The sequence below is a fragment of the Lemur catta genome, chromosome 21 (genome assembly GCF_020740605.2).
Source record: "Lemur catta isolate mLemCat1 chromosome 21, mLemCat1.pri, whole genome shotgun sequence".
NCBI classification, from domain to species: domain Eukaryota; kingdom Metazoa; phylum Chordata; class Mammalia; order Primates; family Lemuridae; genus Lemur; species Lemur catta.
Window position 1 is genome coordinate 15289158 of NC_059148.1, and position 17722 is coordinate 15306879.

Consider the following 17722-nt stretch of genomic DNA (forward strand, 5'->3'; position numbering starts at 1 on the left):
ACTGACAAAACAGTATAAAGAAAAAAGACACAATTCTACTTGCCTTTTGCTTTGCAAAGCTGAAAGAGGAGGATGGTACTTTTCTATAGGAGCTGCGGCAAAGAGAAGAGACCGCTGAGTCTGATGATGCAAGTCTAGCAGGGAGCACTCGGACTTGCCGGTCCTCGCTGCATGAGGCAGGGCTGGAGAAAGACCCACAGAGGGAGGACCCACGCGGCTGGCTCGCAGCTCCGTTCGCCCTTCCCTTCATGCCTTGCCCAGGCCTCCGCATGGAGAGTGTTCAATTGATAATTGTTGAAAGAAATGAAAAGGGGCCACTGAAAATCCCAGGGAGCCTCAGCCTGCTCTCTGACAACTCGGTTACATAACTAGTTAGCATTTGTTTCCAACAGAAATTTACTTACATTCAAAAGAATCTTTTTTGCACACACATAAAGTAATTTTCTCAGAGAAACCTCATCAACCTGGAGGTCCTTTTTGGAGCTCTGAGAAGGAGCAGATAAATTAGATAATGGGATTTCTGCCATACAATAAAGATCTTCACAGTTCCAACAGCCACAGACTTGAGAGCATAACTGGCAACAGTGTCTAAAATAGGAGAATACCTTTCTCCAGGTTAAACTGAATCTAAGGGCAGGGATAACTGAAGGCAAAAGGGGCTAAAACTCATAAGCCACAAAGAACCACAGAAAGTAACACATAAACAAACAAAAACTACACTAGATGTCAAACTTCAGAGCTGCTCAGAAATTCTTTTATCTCTAACAGAGGAGGCTGTCAGGGGCTTTCCCCTCCTGCAGGCACAATACAACACCTGAGGACACAACCTGCTGGTGACACATCTGTGTTGCATGTAACTGACCAGGAGGAGGAAGGGATGGGAAACCTTCTTTTTGGGGAACTAAAAAAAGTGATAGAAGGTGGGGCATGGTGGCTCACACCTATAATCCTAGCAGTCTGGGAAGCTGAGGCAGGAGGATCGCTTGAGCTCAGGAGTTTGAGACCAGCCTGAACAAGAGCAAGACCCTGTCTCTACTAAAAATTGGAAAAATGAGCCAGGTGTGGTGGCTCCTATAGTCCCAGCTACTCTGGAGGCTGAGGCAGGAGGATCACTTGGGCCCAGGAGTTTGAGGTTGCTGTGAGCTACAATGACACCACTGCACTCTACCCAGGGGGACAGAGCGAGACTCTGTCTCAAAAAAAAAGAAGAGACAGAGCTGCAGGGTTAGCTAGTCAAACTGCCACAGTTGCTGATACCCCTACAGCATTGAGCTTTTGATGACAGACACTTCCTTTACAGGTGCTAAGCAACTACTCATAAACTCAAAGTGCTACTGGGTGCGCTGGCGCTGGCTGCTGCTTTTTTCTGCAGTATCTATTTCGCATATCCCTCTGCAGAGGGCCCAAGGGGAATGATGATGCAGAAACCCTATCCTTCTGAAGTTGTTTCATATTCAGGAAATCAGAGGAGAGAGGGGACATGGGGAGAAGTGAAACGCTTTGGAAAGCCACCCCAAAGCACAGATTAAAACAAACAAAGCACCCTACTTCACTGTGAAAGATCACCTACAGCTATTGATCTACCCAGCGTGGCTATCTCCTTGGGCACTTTCTCCATTACGAGTGTTCGTGTGCTGGTACCAGGTCTTGCAGCAGCTACCTCTGGGCTGTCAGTGCAATAGAGATTTTTCATTTTCTCTGCAGGAATGGAAAAAAACTCTACAGTTCGGTCCTGAAGGGGCTCAGACTTGCAGATGCCATGGGCTCAGACTTGCAGATGCTTTTCCTGGCGCTGCCGACTGCTGCAGTACACTGCATCCCTACCCCACGGAGGCCAAGCGGACTAAGACCTTGTTCTTTGATGAAACTGATCAGGTACATGGGTCACATCTGAAAGCAGTCAACCAATTTAAGCAAGAAAAAGTGTAGGGTTTGGATTCCATCTTTGGAAGTGGTAGGGCAAAAAAAAAAAAAAAAAAGCAGTAATTACAGGGAATTTTTGGTCCAGAAACTGCTCTGGCCAGTATGATGAGTCACTTTTGCTAAGGAGACAAGCATTCTGGGCTGGGACCCTGCTCAATTTCAGCATTTATAGGCCAAGGAACGCCCCAAGGGGATGGCATGGTCAAAATTAAAAGAGGGGCATACCTGGAACAACTGGTTTTGCCCTTGAGGAGCCAGTGCTGCTGTCCCCCTTTAAGTCTACCTTCTCACACACATACTCAGATTATGACTTCGATGTCACGTCCCAGAATCAGTTCCTGTGAACTTCATTTTTGGACTTAAAGAAGACTTACTTCATTGAGTAATAAAGCCTAAAATATCGTCATTTTCTCTTATATTTTCTAGAATTATAAGGAAGCCCTTGGTGAGACTCACTGAAACGCTGGCCAGGGATAGGATGTAATGTAATCTAAGAGAGGCAAAATGAGGTCCTAGGATAAAAGGGAAGAAAAGAAAAACTTATAAAATATTTTGGCCAAGTACAGCAGCTCACACCTATAATCCCAATACTTCGGGAGGCCAAGGTAGGAGGACTGCTTGAGGCCAGGAGTTTGAGACCAACCTGGGCAACACAGTAAGACCTCATTTCTACAACAAAAATTAGCCAGGCCGTGGTGGCACACACCTGTAATCCCAGCTATTTGGGAGACTGAGGCAGGAGGATCGCCTGAGCCCGGGAGTTCGAGACCAGCCTGGGCAACATGGTGACACCCTCTCTCAAAAAAAAAAAAAAAAAAAAGAAAGAAAGAAAAGAAAAAGAAATATAAAATAACTTTCTGTGTTTTAAGCTAATAAAATGAATTTAAATCTAGGTGACCAAGGAATGGAGTGAGAAACTGATTTTTCATCATTGGTATACAGTTTTATAACTTGGCAATTTTGTCACCTGTGCATTTATTATCTCTTTGAAACATAACACAGTTTAGAAAAAATAGTACATGTACCCAAAACACCCTTCCCACCCGTGCTCCTTCTTCAGTCTCAGCTGAAACACTGCTGCCCCAGAAGAGCCTCCTCTGGACCCAAAGGTGCAGAGGTCTCCCGACATTAGACTCAATCGTATCTCGGACTTCTCTGCAGACCTTCTCAAGCCTCTAATTTGGGATCTGTCCTGTCTAATGCAGTCAACCCAGAGACTGCCACTATGCCCGGCATATTCTAGGAGCTCACCAAATCTTTTCTGGCAAAATGAATGAAAAGACAGGTTTCCAGGGAAGCTACAAATCCAAGGGCCCATGACAGATGAAGACGAGAGAGCTCCACGATGGCTGCCAGACAGTGACGACTGGGCAGACCCAGAACATAACGTTTTGCAGTTAACTTTCACCAACATGGCAAGATGGCTGCCAAGAGATCTGGCTTTGCTACCAACAGCTGTGTGACCCGGGGCGAATCCTCCCATCTCTGGGCCTTACTTTCTCCAACTGTCAAACAAGACAATTCAACCAAGAGCTGTCCCCTGCTCTTAAACTGTTTAAAACAAATAAAAGTGGAACTGCTCTGGTGGAAGTAAGGGTAGGAGACCTAGAGCCTGGGCCATCTGACTGTACCTATCCAGCCCCCTCCTTGCCAGGGGCCCTTCAGGCAACCCGTGCTTCCATGGAACAAAGTCTGAAAACTAGTCTATGAAATGACAAAGTCCCACTCACATCTCACATTCTATGATTCTCTGCTGGGTGAGGGATCTACTTCCCCACTAATGAGTGTTCTTCCCAGGTGTCAAACAAGAGGAAGTAGAATATGACCATTCAGAGTATGACACAAAATGTTTCCAAAGGGAAAAAAGAGAACAAATTCAGAATGTGGCCAGGGACAGCAAACCTTATTAGGTCTTCAATAGGAAGGAAAACAGTAACAAGCCAAAAAAGAAAGTGTTTTAATTCCCCAAATGGCCAACCACTGGTCAAGGGAAGAACTTTCTAGTCTAAGGGCAGTGGTTCATGTCCAAGCAGCCCATGCTCTCCAATTAGATGGGAAGTGTGAAGGTGGTGGCACTAACACAATGCATTGCATGCCATCAGCATTCAGTGAATTAATGAGGGAGAGCATCTGTGTTGTGAGATGAGCCAGAGAAGCAGCTTTAGAAAGGAAAAGGGGAAAGAGACATTTGACAAGGTCTGATGCAGCTGCCATGTCCCATCTCTGGATTCAAGGATATTCGGGCAGAGAAAACTGATCTCCGAGGTCTATGTTGGTGGCTTCCAACTTCAGTGCTGCAACTACTACTGTTCAATCCTTCTCTGATGAATGAATAGCTGTTCAGAAACCCGTCTCAAGGCACATGTTAGTTGAAGGACAGTCAAGACTAAGTTAGGAAAAGAGTATATAAAAGGGGCTGGGGTGGTGCCACTGTTCCTTCATCAGGGACAGAAAGGCCAAACTTTGTTAATTCCACGTGTTTTGCCATTTCAGTTCTGTCTCAAGGGCAGAGGTTGATTCATTACACAAATATTCCCCTATTCTGTGCCATGCCCTGGACTGTGCACCTGCCCCCATGAAGCTCAGAGTTGGATAGAGATGAATGTTCTACTCACCACTCCTCACCTGTCTGAACAGTTTCCTCTTAAAAAGGAAAAGGGTCCTTACAGGAAAGTACTAAAGTTTACTTTACAGACAGGGAAACAGGTAAGGCCAGCTTGAAGATTAAAGGTGAGTCAGCAGTAGAGAAACCAGATTTCAGACTTTCTCTCTGAGACAATGTGGTCACCGCACTCAGCCAGACAGGTTCTTTCAAGTTAGTTCAACAACTATGAGAAAATAAGCTGTGTTCTTCTCTAGGCTCAGCATGAAATTCAGAACAAAAGTGGCAATGGAAATAGTAATAGCAAGCGGATATGCTCTTTGGGCCAGACACTACGTAAAGAGCTTTCAATTTAATCCTCACAATAACCTGTGAAGAAGGTTTTAATAATATTTAAGTTTACAGATGAGGAAACTGAAGCCCAGAGAGGTCAATGCATTTGTCTAGAGTCACACAGCTAGAAAATGGTAGTGCCAACACTCTCCCTGCCATGAGGTCACACACATTCCACTCTGTCCCGCAAAATAACTCCTCTCTGAATAGAGCCCTTGCAGAAACACACATGCTCTAGGCTAAACAGTATGTGAAATGTGTTGCCACACATCTCTGCAGAGTCCCTTGGATGTTGAAGTACAGGTTATTTTAGGGCCAGTCCATCCAGTTTGGACAACAGGGAATGTCAGGTTTGGTCATGTGCCTCCTGAAAGCCTGTCTGGGTGAGCCTGCAAAGTTACGGGTCTCCTGGGATTTGGATAAAACTGGATTAGTCAAAATCAATCTCCTGAGGCCCCCTAACAATTAAAGGCCTCAAAATGAAAAGAAACTCAAGGCAGACAAATGCCACATGCAAATGTTCTTATATCAGCACTGAGTCTCTAGAACTCATTCTAGAATTAGGTGCCAGTTCTCAACTAACCTACAGGCAGTAATGTGTGGAAAGATCTGCTGCCAAGAAAAAGGAAAGTTCCTCTGGATTTGGAAAAAAAATTCTTAATGGCTTCTTCTGAACAATACTTAAATTAATCAAGAAGAGGAGAAAGAGGCCACAGACTACAGAATGAGGCTCCTTGTGATCTCAGTTTTCCCACCTGTCCAACGGGAACAATTTCTTAAGATCTGTCAAGTTTCATAGCCATGTGCGCAGCATGTATGACAATGTGGAGCACCGTCTGTTCCAGGCTTAGGAGCAGGGGAATGACAGTGATCACACCCTCCAGATAACTGCCACCAAAGCACAAATGAGGGTTTTGGGACAGGTGGAGCATCAAAGGAAGTTCTATTAAATGAAGAGGGGCTTGGCTGGACATGAAAAGATGGGTCAGATATTGGCCAGGCGCGGTGGCTCACACCTGTAATCCTAGCACTCTGGGAGGCTGAGGCAGGAGGATCGTTTGAGCTCAGGAGTTCAAGATCAGCCTGAGCCAGATCGAGACCCCATCTCTACTAAAAATAGAAAAAAATTAGCCGGACAACTAAAAATATATAAAAAAAATTAGCCAGGCATGGTGTAGTCCCAGCTACTGGGGAGGCTGAGGCAGGAGGATGGCTTGAGCCCAGGAGTTTGAGGTTGCTATGAGCTAGGCTGACGCCATGGCAATCTAGCCAGGGCAACAGAGTGAGACACTGTCTCAAAAAAAAAAAAAAAAAAAAAAAAAAAAAAAGATGGGTCAGATTTAGAAGGGCAGGAGTAGGAGTGATACGTAGAAGACTCACAAGATTCCAGAATAACAAGACAGAGAACTGAACAACTAAACCACCCCCAACATGGGCTGGGGAACAGGCTCTTCCTAAGTGATTTACAGCCCTTGTCTCATTTAATTCTCACAGTAATCCATTTAAAAATGAGGAATTAAAGACACTGAGAGAGGAGTGACTTACCTAAGGCCCAAACAATCATGTGTGTTCAGAAGTCTGTGAGACTCCCTTGCCTGGCTAAAGGCAAGAACTTGGAAGGGAAAGAAACAGATGAGGTCAGGGAAGGAAGGATGAGACTCAAAGATGGTCTTGGACACCAGGGTATGTTAGACCCTGCAGGTGAAGATGCAGCGGTCATGTCAAGTAACAAGCAAGTCTCAGACTGACAAGCATTTGGCACTGATGATCACTCCCTCCTCCCTGAAACACTTTCTTCCCTCGGATTCCAGGAGGCCACACTCTCTGCTTTCCCTCCTACCCCACTGTTCATGCCTTCTCAGTCTCCTTCATTCGTTCCTCCTCCTCTCCCTCTCCTTCAACACTGAGTGCTCCAGGGCTCAGGCCTGGAAACCGCTTCTCTTCTCCATCTATGCTATTTCCCTTTTTGGTGAAAGTTTTAAGTAAGTATCATCCACATGCTGACAACTCACAACTGCATCCCCAGGCCCAACCTCTCCCCTGAAGTTCAGGTACGTATATGCAAACCGTCTACCTGACATTTCCACTTGAAGGTCTACCTGACTAGTAAGCAGCTCAAACCTAACATGACAAAAACAGACCTCCTGCTTCCTTCCCCTCCCTACTGTCCCATCCTGCAGTCTCCATCACCTAGTTACTGCCATCACCATCTTTAACAGGTTGTCAGGCTAACAACCTCAGAGTCTCCGTTAACAACATACTCTCTCTCATCCCCCACATCTAAGCTATCTGCAAATTCTATTGGGTCTACTTTCAAAATGAATCCAGAATCCACGAGCAGCTTCTCCCCAGCTCTATCACTACCCTCTGGCCTCAGGCCACCATCACGTCCCATTGAGACTGCTACCAACTTGCTGCTCCCCCGACCACCAAACTCAGCAACAGCCAGGATGATCCTATTAGCGTCTAAGTCAGACAGTGTTGCCCCTCTGCTCCAAATCCTCCAACAGTTGCCTGCCTCACTCAGAGTAAAAGCCAAAGTCTCTACCATGGCCTCATGGGCCACAAGGCCCTGTATGGTGTACACTTCCTCACCATTATCCTTTGAACTCTTCTCCCACTCTTCTCCCCATCATTCCCTCAGCTCCAGCCACATGGGCCTCTTTGCTGACCCTTGAACACACATGTTTCTACCCCAGGGCCTTCGCATGTGCTGTTCACTTTGCTAGGAAAGCTCTTTCTCCACGTGCCCTCATGGCTCAGTCCCTCACCTCTTCATGTCTTGGCTCAAATGTCACCTTCTCATTGAGACCTTCTCTGACCCGTTCTTCTTTTTTTTTTTTTTTTTGAGACAGGGTCTCACCTTGTCACCCAGGCTGGAGTGCAGTGGCATGATCATAGCTTACTGTAGCCTCAAACTCCTGAGCTCAAGTGATCCTCCTGCTTCAGCTTCCCAAGTAGCAGGGACTATAGCTGTGTGCTGCCATGCCCAGATAACTGTTTTTCATTTTTTTAGAGATGGGGTCTCACTATGTCACCCAGGCTAGTCTCGAACGTCTGGGCTCAAGTGAGCCCACCTCTGCCTCCCAAGTTCCTGGGATTATAGGCATGAGCCACCATGCCCAGTGCTGACCGCTTTATTTAAAATTGTATACACACACCCAACCCTACCACTTCCTAATCCTTTTTCCTCCTCTTTTCCCCCCTTCAAAGTACTTCTTTCCTACAGGCTATAAAATGTACTTATATTGTCTATTTTTTCTCCTTCCACAATGTAAATTCCATGAGGGAAAGGTTTTGTCCATCTTGTTCACTGCTCTATCCCTAACTCTTAGACTGGTACCTGGCAAACAGCAGGTATTCAACCAATTTAAATGACTAGTGCTCAGCTCTCTCCTTGGAGAAATTTCATGTTTTGTAAACCAACCTCTGCTAGCGAGCAGCTTCCCAATGTTCCATCCGCTGGGTTTGCCTGAATCAGAGATACATCTGCTCCACTTGTCAAGCTGTTTTGACTATACTGAAATAGAAAATGCCAGGCCCCCAGCCCATTTACAGCCAATACATGGAAGGTAAGTAAATAAGTGACAAGAGAGAAAAAACGGCAAGGGTAGGAGATCATGTGGCAACATCTCCAGTGGGAGAAATGCTTAGTGAGGCCAGGTCACCATCACCTGTGCTTCCACAGGCATCAGCTCAGAGAGTGACAGAGCTGCGGGAGGCTCTGACACAGGCCATGATGTGAGCACAGCCAGGCCCTGGCCTCCAGGCCTTCTGTGCTCCTCTGACTGCCACGCTCTTCGCTGCCACTGCACTTGCTGATCCTTCTGCCTAGATTATCCTCTCCTGGCTACTCCAACTTATCCTTCAAATCTCAGCTTAGGTGACATCACTTCAAAGACACCTTCCCTGCACGCACTATCTTAAGGGACTTCTCTGGCCCCATACCCCAGTGTTCTTATTCATCCATTTACTGAGCGTCTTCCATGTACCAGAAATGGTTCTACGTGCTGGGGATGCAGCAGCGAATGAGACAAACAAAAATACTTCCCTTCACAGAGCTTACATCCTAATGAGGGACAGAGACCATAAGCAAGATACCTAAGTAGAATGCAGCATCTTAGATAAGTGATAAATGCTATGGAGGAAAAAAGAGCAGGGAAGGAGGACAGGGAGGGGAGAGGAGAGAAAAGGAGGTTAAAATTTAACTAAGGTGACCCCAGAAGGTCTCCTTGAGAAGGTGACAGGTGACATCATCTGGTAAAGAGCCTTCCAGGCAGAAGAAACAGCCAGTGCAAAGGTGTGAGTGTGCCTGGCATGTCTAAGGAGCAGCAGGGAGGCAAATATGGCTGAAGGAGCAGTAAGGGGCAGTGGGTCATGAGGTCAGAGGAGAATGGAGGGGCCTTTTCGTCAAAGACGAGGACTCTGGCTTTTACCCTGAGTGAGCTGGGAGCCACTGGAGGGTTTGGAGCAGAGGAGTCCGGAGATCTGACTTACATTTTAACAGGCTCTGGCTGTTAAGTGTTTTGTTTCCCTCATGGCTTGGTTTTTCTACTCATCGCATTTGTTTTCTTTTTCTTCTTTGTCGCTCCACCATTGGAATGAAGTAAACAACCCAAAGGCAGAAACTATGTCGGCTTGTTTACCTAACAGCACAGCCCAGCGCCAGGCACTAGCAAGCTTCAATCAACACTGAATGAAGGAACGCGCTGGACTTATGAAGTCTCTGCGTCTCAGCACACAGGCACCCGACGCTTAGAGATCAGACCACCATGGAAGCAGACTCAGCAGCTGGCTCTCCTGAAATATTGTCATTCCATTCCCAATATGCTTAAGATCCCAAAAGCAAGGAGGGTGTGGTAAAAAGTATTGGCCACCCAAGTCTACTCCTCCACAAAACTCGGCTATCGAAGTGCTGACAATGAATACTGAATGTCTGGTTTTAAAACTTCTGAGATCTGACTTCCAAATTTACCATCTTCCAAATCAGAGTCCACAGGGGAGAGAGATGGTAACCTGGAGGGTCAGTGACTAAGGCATCCCGGTGCTGATGAACTCTGGCCCTTCTGGAGTCAACCAGCCACAAGCTACCTTAACTAGGAGAGGCCTCCCAACTTCAGGGAGACCTTCCTGATGGAGGTCAGAGGTCAAGCCCAAGGCTAAACACCCAAAAAGCACGAGGATTGGGACTACAGAACCACAGCCAAGTCCTTCCTCAGCTCCAGGAGAACAAAGGGCTGGGAAGGGGAAGGTGGCCACAGCAGGTATGACAGGGGCTCTCCCAGGCTCCACATAGCACAATAGGCACAACCACACCATGACTGTAAATGGGAACTGCAACGTTACATACCTGAGGAATCTGTGAGGCTAAAACAAGTCAATATACACGAAACCCTTAGCAGTGCCCAGCCTACCAAGTGCTTGATAAATGTCAGCCACTGTTATTGCTACACAGGGAGAGAGTTTACCACCTCCCCGCTCCCTACCAAACTCCCAGGTCTCTGGAGGTCCTGAAGCACTGTGGTGGCTGGCTAGTGGTAGCAACTGCAGTCTCAAAGTAGTTAATCCCACCTCTGATCAGATTTCTCCTTGTCTCCATGAAGTGACATGAGGATGCCCTAACAGGAGATCATCTAGAAAATGCTTTGAATTCCTTAGGAGTCAAGGAATCCTAACAATTCAATGCAATATTCATTCGTTCATTCATGGAACATTTACTGAGCGCCAATTATGTGCCAGACACCTCACTGGGTGCTGGAGACACAGTTAAGATGAGTCCTCGCCAAGGATTAAGAGCTATTTACTTATTAATAGAAGACAGCCAAGCAAACAATCACAAGCCACTGTGATCACTGCTACAGGATGTCAAGGAGGGCCATCTAGCTCAGGCCTGCAATGGGGGGGGGGGTTATGACCAGAGAGGAAGCACCAAGTAGTGGTCCAGCAAAGAAGGGAGGGAGGACGAAATAGTGTTCAAGCAGAGGGAACAGCACAAAGCAAAGACCGAGAGGTATAAAGAGTTGGGGCTTGCAGAACTGGCAAGCAGCTGACGTTGCCTGGAGCTTGGGAGAAGATGGAAGTGTCGAGTAGGAGAGATGAGGAAAGAGAGCCAGGCAGGGGTCAGAGTCCAAAAGGCCTTGAATGTCAGGCTAAGGAATGTAAGTTTTAGCCTGAGGGCAACAGAAAAGCACTGCTGGATTTTCAAGCAGGATTATTAAAAAGGATTCCCCAACTGTTCAGTTGATATTTTCTCTGCGTAGTATTTGTTCCTCTCTGTGTAAAGAGATAAAGAAAAGAAAAATCATTTCTAGGCTGTGATATCAATGATCTATCTTAGGCAAAAAGACTCGTTCAGAAGAAGACACATCTTCAAGGAACAGATGCCCTTTCAACTTTCGGAAACGCACCAAAGTGCAAAACCCATACCCAAGCCATGCTTGCTTACTGTCAGCATGTCACGCTTTGGTGCCAGACGTGGTGGGGAGGGGTTTCAGGAAGTAAGCAGTTAGGACATGCAACAGTTTCAGAGGATGACTAGAAAAACATGAAAGTCCAAGCCCAGAGCCAGTAGGACCAACGGACTGAACTTGTTTTGAACCACTTTTAGGAAGTGAAACAAGAAGGGTAGGAGAAGTCCTGAGTACATAAAGCTCTCTGTTTGCAGAAGGAAGTAACACCCCACAAGCCAAGGTTGACAGCACTGGGCAGACACAGGCCCCCAGCAGGCTTAGAGTCAAGGCACCCCCAATAACGGGCTTTGCACAAATTGGGGTCAGGGAGTGGTAAGGGTAATACTGACCACCAGCATTATTTTAGAGCTGAAGTAAAGGAGGCCCAGCCTAAGTAAATTATCCAGGTCATACTCCTGGGAAGCTGCTGAGCTGGGACGAACCCAGGGCTGACTGACAGGGAGTCATGCAGTACTCTTTCCACTATACCCCTGAGCCCTTCAAGCAGCTCTGGGGGAAGTCTCCGCTCCACTCACACTCAACAGATATCTCCACACAACCTCTGAGGAATGCGATTCTCTGAGAACTACTGAAGCTGCTCCTCCTAACAGTCTCTGAGAGGTTGGAGGAGACTGCTGGGCTCGACTCAGGACAGGGAGCCAGATGCTCTGAGCTCTGCTCATGTTCCTACCATCTGTGACAAGTCGCTTTATCTCAAATCCTCCCTTGGAAGAATAGGGATAAGGTGACACTATTAAGTTTCTGTGAATTCAATGGAACTAGGAGAACAGATCATGGAGTTTTTTTTAAAAAAAAGGTACTACAGTAATATTTATATCACAGCTTTCTTCAGAAGCATGTGGAAACCTTCACAAGTTCATTAAGGCGTATAGCACCCAGGAGTGGGTAGGAAGGTGGCTAATCTTTCTTGTGCTGTCAGGGAAACTGAGGCAGAATTGGAGCAAGTGAATATCTGCAAAGGAGTAAGGCTCAGGCTCACAGAGCCTAGCCCTCCAGCTACCAAACCATCTCCTCATCTCCCAGGCAAAATGTGCTCTCCCCAGCAAGAGGTCATGGGGCCTGCACATTTCTAAGAAAGGCCAAGACCCTTCCCTTGGGTACGTTCTTCCAGAACCAAGGGCCAAAAGATCCCCTAGGGGTCATATGGTTCCTCTCTCCTTACACCAAAAGAAATGCAGCTCAACCACTCTCAAGCCAGGTTCTGCACATTCTTCAATTAGCCTCATGGATATCCTGTTTTGCGCCTCATAATTCCCGACAGTCAGGAAAATCTTAAACTCTAGCCCTGAAAGGTAAATCACTTACAGCAACAGCCTGCAGCATTGTTTCATCCTAAAGAAAGTGAATCGAATGCCTCTTATGGAGATCAAGAAGCAATACGGCTACGTCTTGATATAGACCTAAATAAATACAACAGCAGCTAAAAATATGAAGCAGCCCCTACACCTCGACCCTGCTCCTGCCTCTTCTTTGTCCCTGCACTGCATGGGTCCCTGAAAGCCTGGGTAGGAACCCTGGCCCTGCCTCTACTATCGGATTGACCTTACGTGTGTGATTTAACCTCTCTGTGCCTCGGTGTCCTTGTCGATAAAATGGGGATGACAAAAGTAGCTACCTCACAAGGGTTGCTGAGAGGCTTAAATGTGGCATGGTAAGTAAAGTGTTTAGCACAGTGTCTGGTACACAGTAGGGGCTCAATAACCAGCAGCTCAATAACCTTGGTAGATTTGGGCATTATTATAGGTGTCCCCACTCAGTCAACTTGTCCCTGAGGCTCCAACAGGCAGACCAAGCGCAAGCCTACCCGGGAGCAGGTGGCGCGGAGCCGCTTCTTGATTTTTTTTTTTTCTCTTTGACCCTTGGCAAAGAGATAAGGCCCGAACAACAAGGAGGCCTCAGATGGCCACAGGGGTGAGTGCGAAGGGGGAAACCAGAGCCCGCAGAGTTCTCCCTCCGGCCAGGGGCGGGCTCCGCGGGGCCCAAGTCTAGGAGTCTCTCGGGGCGGGAGCCCCAGCGGGGGCTGCGGACCCGAGGCGTCCGCGCAGCCGGCCGGCGGCCAAGTGGGCGCGAATGAATGAACGCGCAGCGCTTCCGCCTCGTCCGGGCCGGGAACGCAGCTCGCGCCCCTCCGGCGCCGCGTCCTTCGTGACCTCTGACCCCGAATACACCTCACCTCAGACCCCCGACTCCCCGCCCCACTTCTTCTCCTGCCTCGCGGGGCTCCCTGCCTCCTCACCCGCAGGTCCGAACGGCTCCTGGCGCCGGGGCTCGGTTCGGTTCGGCAGCAAAATGTCCGCGGCCTCCTCCTCCTCCCGCTCTCCCGGTGCGTCCGTGCTGCCCGCCGCGCCGAGCCCCGCGGCTGTCACCTGCCGGGCGGAAGTGAGCTGCCCGCGCGCGGGCACTTCCGGTGGACGCACGGCCTGGGGGCGGGGTCAAGGGTACAACCCGGGCGGGGGTGGTGCTCACGGGGCGGGGCAAGGAAAGGGGCGGGGCCGACCGGTATTAACCCCTCCGCGACCGCGGCGCTGCTCCGCTGCTGTCTCCCGCAGAGCGCTTAGAAAAGCCGGCCAGCCAACTGCTAAGTAGTTTAGCGTGACAGAGCCGGAAAAGGTCGTGGAGACTTTGAGGTCCAGCTCCTTTTATCTTATAGACGGGAAAACTGAGCCTCTGAGAGGGGCAGACTTTTGCTCAAGGTCACTCACCTTATGAGTGGAAGAGAGGAAGCCAGAGCTTTAAGCCTAGTCAAATGCTAGACCCAAGCTGGTCTGCTAGTTTGAAGCTAAACTGCTTCAGGGCAGCCCTTTGGGAATTCCGCGTCCTAGAGGAAAACATCAGACCCTCCAAGGAACTCTCATCCAAGGGAAACTTCGTGAGGTCCTATTTCCCCTTTTGCTGGATCTGTCAGGAGATCAATTGCTATAACCACCTCACTAACTTTCTCCTCCTTTTTCTGATCATCCCCTTCAAAACGTCATATAATCTCTACTCGTTAAATATTCCACTGAACAAATGATATTTGCATTGTAGAGAAATGGAAATATACTAGTAAGCAACAAGAAAGATAAAAAAACTTCTGCAATCCCACTGCCATGAGACATTCACTTTTAATACTTTGGTGAATATCCTTCCAGACTAGATATATCATTTGGTATTTTTAACTCACCAAGATATTGGTAAAACTTTCCCAAAATAATAAATACATTTCTTCTTGTTGCTTTCTAGTATTTACATAGTATTCCCATCCACTGCATGCACGGTATTGCTATTCTCAAAAACAATCCTCTCAGGCTGTACATTTAGGTTGTTATCAATCTTTTTTAATATGATAAACATTTACTAATAAATAAGCTTGCACAGCCAAGCCTGTATGTCTTATCTAATTAGATATTATTGTTTTAATATTTAATAAAATTTTATATATTTAATCAGCCTCAAGCCCTTTAAACATTTTTATTTTGAAATAATTATAGACTTCCAGGAAACCGCAAAAGTAGTACAGAAATAGAGTCCCATGTGCCCTTCACCCAGCTTCCCTCCATGGTGACATTTTATATACTTGTAGTATAATATCAAAACCAGGAAATTGGCATTGGTAAAATAGCGTTATCTAAATTACAAACCTTATTCTGTTTTTAAATCCTTTTTTGAAGTAAGCAGGGAACAAATAGAATAATTTTTGGGTTTTGTCTTCAACAACAGAAATTTATTTTCTCACAGTTCTGGAGGCTAGAAGTCTAAGAACAAGGTGCTGGGAGGGTTGGTTTCCTCTGAGGGCCTCTCCTTGGCTTGCAGATGGCCGCCCTCTTGCTGTGTCCCTGCATGATGTTCCCTCTGTGCACCTAGAATAATTTTATACGTGTGTGCCATGCTGTGCGTGTACAGCTGTCAGGAGAGGAGCTGCCTTTCCCTGATGACAAATGTCAGTAAATGCCTTCAGCCTTACTAGAAAACAAAATTTCACTGGGAATATAACATGGGCAGAGAAGAATTAATCCGACAAAACAAACCAACACACCTAAAAGGTCCCAAGCTGGAGAGCCTATGTGCAAGTGGCAAGTTAGTGGCAGAAGTGGTTACAGCTTTAGGATTTCCAAGGAGACAAAGGTCACAGCACCGGGCCGCTACTCAGGAAGGACTTCCTGGGGAAGATTGCATTTGGTTCATGTCTTGCTAAAAGAGAAAAGAGTTGCGCAGGCTGAGACGGAAGGACAGGGCAATCCGGGAAGAACAGTGCAGAGGCAGGAAGGCTGCATAGGACCTCCATGCAAGGGAGCCAGGCGTCAGCGTCCTTCAGAAAGCATTTCCCAAGCCCTACTCTGAACCAGGCCCTGGGCTGAGGGCTGGATAGTCAGATGGGCGAGGCAAAGACCGTGCCCTCATTGAACCTACAGTCTTTCTGGGGAGGGTGAAAAAGCAGCAGGCACAGGTGTGACTGATGCTGTGATAGGGCACATGCTGGGGGCTGTGGGAGTCCAGAGCAAGGACTGAAGTTCCCTTGGGTTGGAGGGACCACGGGAGGCCTGAACAAGTCGGAGGTATTTAATCTGGAACTTCCAGAACAACAGTGAATGTTCATGGAGCACCTCTGATATGTCAGGTGTTGTACAGTTCTCATTTGCTCCTTACATCAGCCCTACCAGGGAGGGGCTGTTTTAGCTCCATTTCATCTGGGGTAGTGGGACTGCAACTCTGAGAGCTTAAGTCAAACAGCACATGAGTGGCACAGCTGAGGGCCTGGTCCTAGAGCCCCAGCTCTCATCAATCCCCTCCATTCATCTAAAATGGATTTGTCACTCTAACCTACCTGCGCCAGCCATATTGGGGATACAACAGCAAACAAGGTGTGGCACAATCCCTCCTTGGGGCTCACTGTTGAGTATGGGACAAAGACAAATACAGGAACAATTATAACTCTGAGTGATCGGAAGGACCAGGGATACACAGGAGACTCAGGCACCAAATTTAGCCTGGCAAAGTCAGGGAAAGCTTCCTGGAAGAGGTGATATTCAGCCTGAGCCTTGAAGGATGAGGATACTACTAATAGTCACCGTGAACCAGGCACTATGTGGGGCTCTTCTACGTATTAACTCACTGAACTCTCTTCTCCCATGACTGTCTCCAAATGGAGATAAGAAAAAGGCCAGTGGGCAGACTGATTTCTCTTCTACTTTCCCAAGGTCCTGGACTTCCTCTCCCACAGCTCAGCCTGGCAGGAGAGCTGAAAATATAATACTAATTAGAGAAGGCACAGCTCAATGCCAAAGGCTGGATAGTTACAGCTTGCAGAGTTGGGAGACGGAAAAGGGGAAGGGGGAGCCTCTAAGGGGACTTCCCTGGGACATGTGTGGCCTGCCCTGGCCTCCTCTGAGACCCCAGGCCCAGGAGGAGCTCCTGGCCCAGGATGGGTGAGGCAGACCCAGTGATGGCCAAGCCCACCTGGAGAGAAAGAGAAAGCTGACTTCCCCCAACAAAAACCCCCTCTCTACCAATAACATCATCTGATTGGAGAAAGAAACTTTCAAACTTTTGTCCAAGCCCTACTCATTTCCTGCCCTGCCCTACTGAGCTGACTGATGATGCTGGACAGGGCTGTTCCCCTCTTTGGGCCTCAGTTTCTCCTCCCTGAGAACTCTGCCCCCACCACGGGCCAAGCACCATTGTCTGCCCGTGACATCCATCACCTCGTTCTCAAGAGGTGGGTGCTACGATAACCCCATTTTATAGATAAGGACACTGAGGCGCTGAGAAGTTAAAGGACTTTTATAACTTCACATGGCAGCAGCGGGCTGAGCTGGGAGTCAAGGCCAGCGCTGGTGACTGCAGGGCCGGTGCTTCCCCCTCCACATCCCTACCTACCTCGTGAGGTTTCATCCAATCAGAGGGAGGCTGGGAGCTCCTGCGGTGTCGTGGAAAGACCCAGGACCTGCCGCTGGTGCTGCGTAACCTTCAGCAAGTCCCTTCCCCTTTCTGACTTGCAGAATCGCAGAGCACAGTCCTTACCCTACCCCACGATGGGTGCATGAGAAGGATACGCTGAACACATTAAGTGTTCTTCCCCTCTGTGCCCACCAGAGGGCGCACCGGTGCCATTAATTCCCTGCAAATGGACTCGTGGCACCAGCCCCGCAGTGCGCCTTGCTAGATCCCAAACTTTCTAGACTCTTCTTCCTATGAGATTACTATTCTTCTACTCCAGTCTCTGTTTGCTTGCTGGTTTTTGTTGTTTTTATCCTAAAAATCTCTAAACGTTGCCTCAGATCCTTTCTGGAAGGAGGCAGGAGGCGACTTTGTCCACAGCGTCACTAGCAACGCCAACCCCCCACCTGCTCCATATCCTTCCTTTCCGGGCCAGGCCTGGCACAGCCTCTAGGGTAGAGGCTCAGCACACCATCCC

The 17722-nt window shown here is 47.9% G+C and overlaps 1 protein-coding gene across 3 annotated transcripts in view; it reads right to left on the reverse strand.

Moving 5' to 3' along the window:
* AP1B1 (adaptor related protein complex 1 subunit beta 1) overlaps window positions 1-13717 on the reverse strand; it is a 48377-nt gene extending 34660 nt beyond the window's left edge. For 2 of the 3 annotated variants that reach the window (XM_045534411.1, XM_045534409.1), the window contains exon 1: window positions 13565-13717. The gene's annotated coding sequence lies outside the window, so the exon portion shown is untranslated. The remainder of the gene's footprint in view (window positions 1-13564) is intronic. The other variant, XM_045534412.1, reaches the window with a different exon arrangement.
* Window positions 13718-17722: the final 4005 nt, after the last annotated feature.